Source organism: Solanum tuberosum, unplaced genomic scaffold (genome assembly GCF_000226075.1).
Source record: "Solanum tuberosum cultivar DM 1-3 516 R44 unplaced genomic scaffold, SolTub_3.0 scf00783, whole genome shotgun sequence".
Lineage (NCBI taxonomy): Eukaryota > Viridiplantae > Streptophyta > Magnoliopsida > Solanales > Solanaceae > Solanum > Solanum tuberosum.
Genome location: NW_006239695.1, coordinates 88895 through 98014, shown reverse-complemented (window position 1 = coordinate 98014; position 9120 = coordinate 88895). Strand labels below are relative to the sequence as shown.

General features: G+C 29.2%; 1 long non-coding RNA gene across 1 annotated transcript; it reads left to right on the top strand.

Annotated features, from left to right (window-relative positions):
• The first annotated feature begins 1895 nt into the window (after window positions 1-1895).
• On the top strand, window positions 1896-2554 carry LOC102591118 (uncharacterized). Its single transcript, XR_368958.1, has 2 exons — window positions 1896-2000; window positions 2122-2554. It is a non-coding gene; the product is annotated as an uncharacterized lncRNA (long non-coding RNA).
• The last annotated feature ends 6566 nt before the right edge of the window (window positions 2555-9120 follow it).

Genomic DNA, 9120 nt, shown 5'->3' with positions numbered 1-9120 from the left:
GTGCTTCAGTGAAAACACTACTCAGTTACTCCTTGATACCATTAGAGTATATATATACTTTGATTGTATCAAGAAGGAAGAAGCAGTGTTTCAGTGAAAAGACTATTCAATTATTGATTGATACCATTAGAGTATATATATACTTCGATTGCATCAAGAAGGAAGAGGCAGTGTTTCAGTGAAAAGACTATTCAATTATTGATTGATACTATGAGAGTATATAGATACCATATACTCTGATGTTATCAACAGTGATTCAGTGAATAGAACAAGGGGAAATCAGATAAATAGTTTGGGTTGTTGGTTCAATCTGGATAAATATATTGGATTTTGGGTCCAATTTAAATAAATATTTTGCCTAGTGGGTCCAATTTGTGTTGTTTTTTCTATAACTCCAATTTCACAATAGAAACATTCAAATATTATAATCACTAAACTCACAGTTACAACAGAAAATGGAACTAACAAGGAAATTGCAGAACAATAATGAACTAGTAATAAAGCAAAGAAATTATTGAAGAAGATAACTAGAAGGAAGATGAGAAGCTTAAACTCAAAGAAAGGGGATGAGAGAGCTAGACATTTTTCTCAATAATTTGCCTAAACCGTTCTTTCTCATCCGTCATCCTTTTAACTAGTTGTTAATTGAGTCTGGATCCCAAATCAACTTATGCAAAGACCTTCCAATTTTCTTCTCAGCCCAATAACTAGTTGTGTGACATCCGTATAGGTTTCAACATTAGGCTGAGATTGGTTCATAGTATATTCTCAATTTTTAATTACCCAAAAGACTTTTGGCAGAATTGCTGGCACGACCACTGGCTCTAGACGATGTGCGTACCGAAAGGGTGTCGCAAAATACTTACCGATGAGGAATAGTATCTTTGGTTGATCTGTCCTTCTTCCTTCTTTCTTCGTAGATTATTTAAAAGTGCTTTCGACTTTTAAGTAAATTTTTATAGTTTTAGAGGTGTTTGATAAGGTTATAAAGTATTTTTAAGCACTTATTTTTAGGCCAAAAAATTCAAAAATAAGTTAAAGGTACAAGTAGAGTACCATCTACTTGTCACTTTTAACTTTTGACTTATAAGTTACTTTTTATAAGCTTATCCAAACAGATCAATAGTGTGAAATGGAAAAGGCTTCTTGAATAAATATATATTTTGTAAACAGTTTTATTAGGTGAAGTGAATTGAACATGTGCATATTGTGAAATGGAAAGTAAAACGGAGAAAGTGCCTAAGCCACTTTTATATCAAAGATATTATTACATTTGTAGTTATTCTATAAATCTAGTTAAATCCAAATCTATGACGATGACCACTAGCATATGTCCCTTTGAGAGATTAAAAGAAGAAGGAGACTACTAAAAATGTGCTCAATAGCCAGACTTATCCTTTCCTTTTGCTTGCATATAATTGATTCAACAAATATTGGTGCCTAATTATATAACTTCGTTAAAGACAGCTGTAAATTTAATGTTATGATCAATCGCTTATTATTATATTAAAAATATAATTGATAGTAAATGTATAACTTTATTTCTTAATTAATAAGTCCACAAAGAAAGCATTATGTTCGATCATGACTAGATCGATCCAATAGGGACGACAGAGCTAAGTAGGTGTTCGGGAGTTCAGACAAATCCACTATCAACAATAGTTTCTTAAAAAAAAAAACATGTTTTGCAATATTCTAACCTTCTGTCCTAAAATGTAGAACCTCCTAACTCCTAATCTTGGCTCCGCCTCTGCGACCCGAGACACCTCAACCCCCTCATGGGCCTAACGTTACCCAATATTTAGATAGACAGAAATATGAGGGAGAGATGCCTATAAATTCATTGCCTTTCATGAAGCAAAAAAATTGCACTACAATAACATTACATAATTCTCTCTCCTCTCTCTATCCATCTTAATTAGTACGTAATACTATAGTCTATATTGTTATGGTTCGCAATTACGCTTTCTATTTCGCTGTTGTGCTTATTGTGATATCTGGTAATGTTCTTTTACTTAGCACTTCCCCCTCTTTTCATTATACAGTATAATTTTTTAACGTTCGAGCAAAAATGATAATTGATTTTGACACTTGATTATTATTTTTTTTGATGGAATATAGTTTATTTGGCGAAGTCTCCAAATGTGAAAGTAATTGCTGCAAGAGACTTATCGCAGACTATAACAGATTTGAAATCAAAACTCAATGGTTATAAGTTGATGGGTGGTTGTGGTGGATACTGTAGACAGAAGAGCGATTGCTTCGATAGGACATGTCCCCGTTGTTACTATGATATTATTAAACTTACTTACGGCTGCCACTCGTAAAGGATCGTCGATCGTCGATGGCCAAGACAATATGATTTATGTTACTTCTAAGTTCTAAATATATGAGTAAATGTTTGTGTGGTTTAATGTCTTTAAGCTTTTTTTGTGGGAAAAAATAAAACGACTTAAGTTCTACTTCTAGTTATAATAGTGGTCGGACAATGTAGGATGTAATGTATATTTATCAATATGAATGAAGTTGGAGTGAATAATTTTTTTTTTGCGAATTTCAATAATAAAACATATGATTTAATATTCAAATCTATCAAATATGTGTACTCTTTTTTTTTGCATTAGAATTTATTTTATTAATTTTTTTCTAGTAAAATTTTAAGGAAGCATAATATTTATGAGTAATAAACATCTAATTGTATTGTGATTGTCCAGCTAAATACATAAACTTTTTAGTAAGTTTGATCAAGAAAGCAACTTGTAAGTAGCTTAAGAAGATAGCTAGCAAACAACTTTCTGAAAAGTCAATACAATAACTTTCTCAAACTTGCAATCAAGCAGACTATTTACAAGTAGCTCAAGTAGATAGGTTGTAAGTAGCTCAAACAATTTTTTTAATGTAAATTTTATGTATTCGATAGCGTGAGTCGTCTTTTATTTCATCAAAAATCTATACAACGCACAAGCAGAGGGGGACAATATGGCACTAAACCTTCATAAATAAGTATTAATATACAATCTTTAAGACAGATATATCATGTACAATAAAAACTAAAGAAAGATATATCATAGCTAGTGACTTCAAATATATTCTTTCTTTGCCTGTGTTTTATGAAAAGCCTTGCAGCAAATTCTCCCTCTTCTTCTTTTTATAAATAAAAAGTTATATATGTTTATGTGTACAATAGTCCGAAGAAAAATAAAATCTCTCTCTCCCTCAATCTTTTTGACCATATCTTAATATTTATTATTATTTCATAAACAATGGTAGGTGAAGCGAATTGAAACATGTGAATAGTGTGAGATGGAATGCATATACATTTTAATTTTATGTATTATTAATATCTTATTTTGTATATTTTTTTTATATCTATGTATAACTAATAACTACACATTATATTTGGTATTAGGCTATTTATAACTAATACACGACAAATAATTAGAAATGCAAGTATTTTTAATGCATGCATTAGCATGATTACAGACACAATTGCCTCTCATCAAAACCTTCTCCTCATCCTTCCAAATAGCTTAAAGGTTATTTTTGTAGATGAATATATAATTTTAAAAAAAATTATGCACTGCGTAATATTTTTTTTAATATACAATAACTCAACATAGTTAATAAATGTATTACAAAATGCATCCTATTATATTATACACCCCTACCAAACGATCCATGTGTAAGCCACGTGCATAGCAAAGGCATTATATTCGTCTTTAATATATATATATATATATATATATAAAATACCTAGGTAAAATCCAAATCCATGACGATGACCAACTAGAAAGGTGCTCACTTATCCCTCCCCTTTTTCTTGCATGAAATTGATTCAACAATCGATACCTAATTATAAATCTTAGTTCAAGAAAAAGTTGTAAATTAGATTGGTAAAAGTATTAGGAAAAGAAGCCTATAAATTCATTGCTTTTCATGAAGCAAAATATTAACAATACATCTTTCTCGTATATATCTTTCTCCGCCTTAGCAAAATTCTTGTCATGACTCGCTATTACGCTTTCTATTTCATTGTTACGCTTCTGGTGATCTCTGATAAATAGCATTTTTCTACGCTTTCCTCTCTTGTTTTGTTCGATCTGTCTCTATATATGTGTCATCTTTTACACGTACACAAGAACAACAATGGCTATATATATACCATATATCGATTTTGACACTTGATTTTTTAATGGATTATATAGTTTACTTGAATGAGTCTCCAAGAGTGAAAACAGCCGCTATGAGAGAACTAAGTGGATATAACTTTATCATTGGGCGTGTCCCTATTGTTACTACGATGTTAAAAAACATACCTATGTCTGCCATTCATAAAGGGTCGATCATTGATGGCCAACACAATATAAATTATGTTGCTTCTATGTTCTAAGTATTTTTTTTTAAAAAAAATTCAAAGCTTCCCTCAACGGGGATTCAATAGATAAGTCAAAGGAGCATTGAGGGGGTGAAACCTGACCTCCACATTACAAAACTAGGAGTGACTAGTGAGGGCACATCTTACTCTCTAACTTATCAAAATAAAAGGAAAGAAAAAGAAGGAGGGTTACTCCTCATCACATAAGCTTACAAAAAGTTCTAGAATTCATATTCTATAAGCTTACAAAAAGTTCTAGAATTCATATTCTATGTTCTAAGTATGACATAGTGTTTTGTATTTTTCTTTATAAACTAAAATGACTTTAGTTCTACTTCTATCAATAAAACTAAGGACAATGTCAGATATGTAATAGGATGTAATATCAAGATGGGTTGTGTTTGACTTACAACTGTTTAATTTTGAATGAAATTACTCTATGATCATTTTGATTACTCTATCATTTATCAAGATTTGTTTTCTCTTTACTCTAGTTTTTTTTCATGTACATGTTTTCATGTCAAAGATATTACTTTCTTCGGTCTATATACTTTAATGTTTTTTTAGTACAAAATAAGTAGTGTTTTATTTAATCAAGAAATATTGATTTTTATTTTTTTAGATTTTACCTTATTTACAAATTACGAAGAGGTTCTTCTGAATCACAAAGAGTACATAGGTATGTATTAACATGAGTTGTGGATTTATAGTGAGATGGTTACGTTTGAGATTCCTTCTCAAGAAATCAAATATAAGGTCTTGGGTTCGATCCACTTAAATGAAAAAAATCATGCAGGGAGAGTGTAGTCCTCAAAAATAAGCCCTTTAACGCGCAAATCCAAATTTAATCAGGCTTTATAATGGCTATCAGACACCGAATGAAAAATCGTAAAAATAAATATTAAATAGATACTCTTACCCTTTTTTTTCAAAGGCATTTAATCAAAGATAATTTAGTCAAAATTCTTCTTAGTTAGCTTCTAAGAGTTAAAGTAATTTTTTAGGAGATATACAAAATACGAGAACATCAAATAATATGGATCGCAAGGAAGGTGAAAGAGGAGGGAGGCATGCAAATGAATTTTATTTTTTCTTGACATAAATATAAAGCAACATATATAAGTTGTGCCTTTCGATCAAAAATTTAAGGAAGAGGAAAAAGGTCCCTATATGCCAATATTTGGACCAATATTGATAAGAAAATAGATGGAATAGTAGATTATTAGTAGCCAAATTTTTAAAAAGTTAAATTTAAGAAATCACAAAAAATATGTTATCCCTGTTCGAGATGATATAACTTACTAGTATAAGTTATAAAATAAGTATTCCCTACATATCAATTATTTGAAAACTCAAGGTTAATTGAAGAAGACTTATGTACACCCCACCATGTATATCTGTGTATATCATCACATATGTCAATGTATATTAGCATGTATATCTTTTTATATCATGTATATCATTGAAAATCTGTGTGATATACAACATGGTATACATATGTCACATTGACATGGAATCTTTTGAAATCGTGACACTTGCATTCAAAGAAATACCCATGAATATGTCACGACTCAAATTTGTTGTCTAGACGCAATAGACACCTAAGGTGCAACTATCCTTTCTTAGGCAAACCAATTATCTTGTATAATTTTTAGTGATCAACCTCTCATGATTAAAGTGATACATAAATTATGTAATTCAAAAGCAACAAAACTAAATAAAGTGAAATGTCAACTATAGCTCAAAGTTCTTTCTACACTGCCAAGGAGCATTTAAAAGACAAAAGTAAACGAGTAAAGACATCCTGCAGAACTATTCTTCTCGTCCCCATGAAATGTTACTTTGTTGTCCAAGTGTAAGAGATATGTTATGGTACTTCCTCTTTTGTTTGCCGTTGGAAAGCTGAAAAGCAAACAAAGTCGGAACTCTTGTTGCTAGGTATATAAAGTCTAATAGTATTAATAAATATTGTAATTCAATTCTTAATTACCCTCCTCCTTGGATACTAACATCAGTCATACTCTACCACTCTCTTATACTGATACATCTTAAGATATACTAATATATTACATCGTTTTGTACCCAAAAAAACAAAAAAAAATGTAAGCGATATGTACATATAAAGGACTAAAGAATGAATACAATAGTTAACCATAGTTGAGAAAATTGATATGCGAAGTGGTTATAACTTATAACCTATATATATTCCCCTCATTCACTTTTACTTATTATATTTAGATTTTCTTTAATCACTTTTATTTTTTGTTATTATTATTTTATATATATTCAATTTTACTTGTCACTTTTAACATATCAAGAAAAGACAATTATTTGTTTCCATCTTTATCCTTAATATTAATTACATATTCTTCAAACCATGTTCTAAGACCTAATACTCCCTCTGTATCTAATTACTTGTCCATTTTTTCTTTTTTAGTTGTCCCTAATTACTTGTCCATTTTGACAAATCAAGAAAGGACAGTTTTTTTTACCTATTATACCCTCAATTAATTACTTTGAAAAAGGTATAACTTTTTGAAAATCTTAAGTTTTTAATTCATCCATTTCATAATTAATAGAGTTAAAATAGTAAACTCATTATGTCAATAATTATTTTCTTGATAGGTGTGCCAATTCAAAAGTGGACAACTAATTAGGGACAGAAGGAGTACTAAATATCAGTTAGAAGAGATACTCTATCTATCCCTAATTACTTGTCCATTTTTTAATCGACACACCTATTAAAAAATAATTATTAACATAGTTAGTTTACAATTTTACCCCTATTAGTTATGAATGGGATGAATTAAAAATTTAAGATTTTCAAGAAGTTCTACAATTTTCAAAGTAATTAATTGAGAGTATAATATGTTTAAAAAAATCATCATTTCTTAATTTGTCAAAATAGACAAATAATTAGGAACAATTGAAAAAGAAAAATTGACAAGTAATTGGAGACAAAAAAAGTAGTATAGTAAACTAATCATATCATTCGTACTTTTTAGTAAATATGTCAAATTCAAATATAACAAGTAAAAGTGAATGGACAGAAGGTAAAACAGTTGGAGTATATTCTCTAAAATTGAGGTAAAGGAAATCAGGTGAAGTTATGACCTTTCTAGAATGGGTGAGATGGATGTGTTGTCATGGAGGATAGCAACAAGGAAAAAGGCTGCTCAGTGCTGAATTTGGTGTTGTTTGCGGCCTTCAAATTGCGTCACAAGATGTGGGCGTGTAGGTGAGACCAAATCCATAATATAGTTTTATAGTAATAATTTCGTCTATTTTTAATTATTATAATTTTTATTTTTAAAGTTAAATTTATAAAAAAATTAATTAATATTTTATGATATATTTTTTAATCATAATAATATGCAAAAAAATTTATAATTTATAGTATTTTTCGTATAGTTTTGAATATTTAATTTTTTTGTTTAAAATATCGAATTAATGTAATATAATTTAACTTTAAAAAAACACAACATGACAAATAAAAGTGGACGGAAAGAATATTTCTTAGAGATGGGTGATTTTTTTATATATAATTTCAGGTCATGAACTAAGAGATAGTTACATTCAACATTTATTTTTTATCATGATTTTAGAATTAGGTCCATTTCATATATACTCAATGTTGGGCTTATTTTGTTGTATTCATGCTTCAAATGTTCAATTTTAGATCTACGGGAATATCAATATACAAGAGTAGTAATAAAGTTAGGAATTTAAATTAAGATTTAAAATTATTTATGCTAAAAGATTTCAACAATTTATATATATCATTATGTCAGAATTTCATAGTCTCTTTAGATATTAATGATTTTCTTATATAGTCTCCAACTATTCTCGCTACATGAGTTATTTATTAAAATTGAGTTGACCTTAGATCATTTCTTATCAATATTATAGGTAATTTATTTCAAAAAGGATACTTATGTTTCCAATAATTAAACAGTGTATCGTCTCTTGAGAAATTAATTTTTTTTGTATTGTGTGCTATGCTGCCATCTAAGGTGGATGGAGTACCTTTATATAGCCTATAGGTCACGAGTGGTGTACTAATTCAAATCTTTTTTGTTTTGTTTTTGGTCACTCTAAATACGGCACCAAAGGACAAACAAAGTTGTTTTAGTCACACATATTAGTTACTTTTATTATCAATTTCAGAATTTCTATCTAATCACATAAATATTTTTATAAAATCGATTTTAATATCCAAAATGTAGCTCAACACTTGATACCTATCAACTACTTCTAATTAGTTAATTCAAAACGAGTTCAAAGTACTTTTCCGTAATAGGAGAAGTAGTTTTCCAAAGTACAAAAACATAATTATTTTCTAGAAGCACTTTTAGAATTTTCACCAAATAAATTGTTTCGGACAAAACTTTTAAAAAAAAAGATAGTTTATATATTTTATAGTGACATTCATAAGAAATGTGTATTTTCTATACTGGGGGGGGGGGGGGAAGAGTTATGTCTAGCTATCATTTTAGCCCCTCTCTTTTCCCACATTTTGTGTGCGCGTCTGCTAGGAAGTAGGAATATATAATTAGGTATACTAATTTAGTTGTTGCTCATTTTTTGAAAATAGATACTGAGTGTCTTTTTTTTTAAATTATTATTATTATTATTTTAACATGAAGAAAGAAAACGAGCGCACACAAAATAGAAGATTATTAATCTAAAAGAAAGGTCTCAAAAGGGTTGCTTCTACAAAGAGAACAAGTTCAGAGATGTAATTA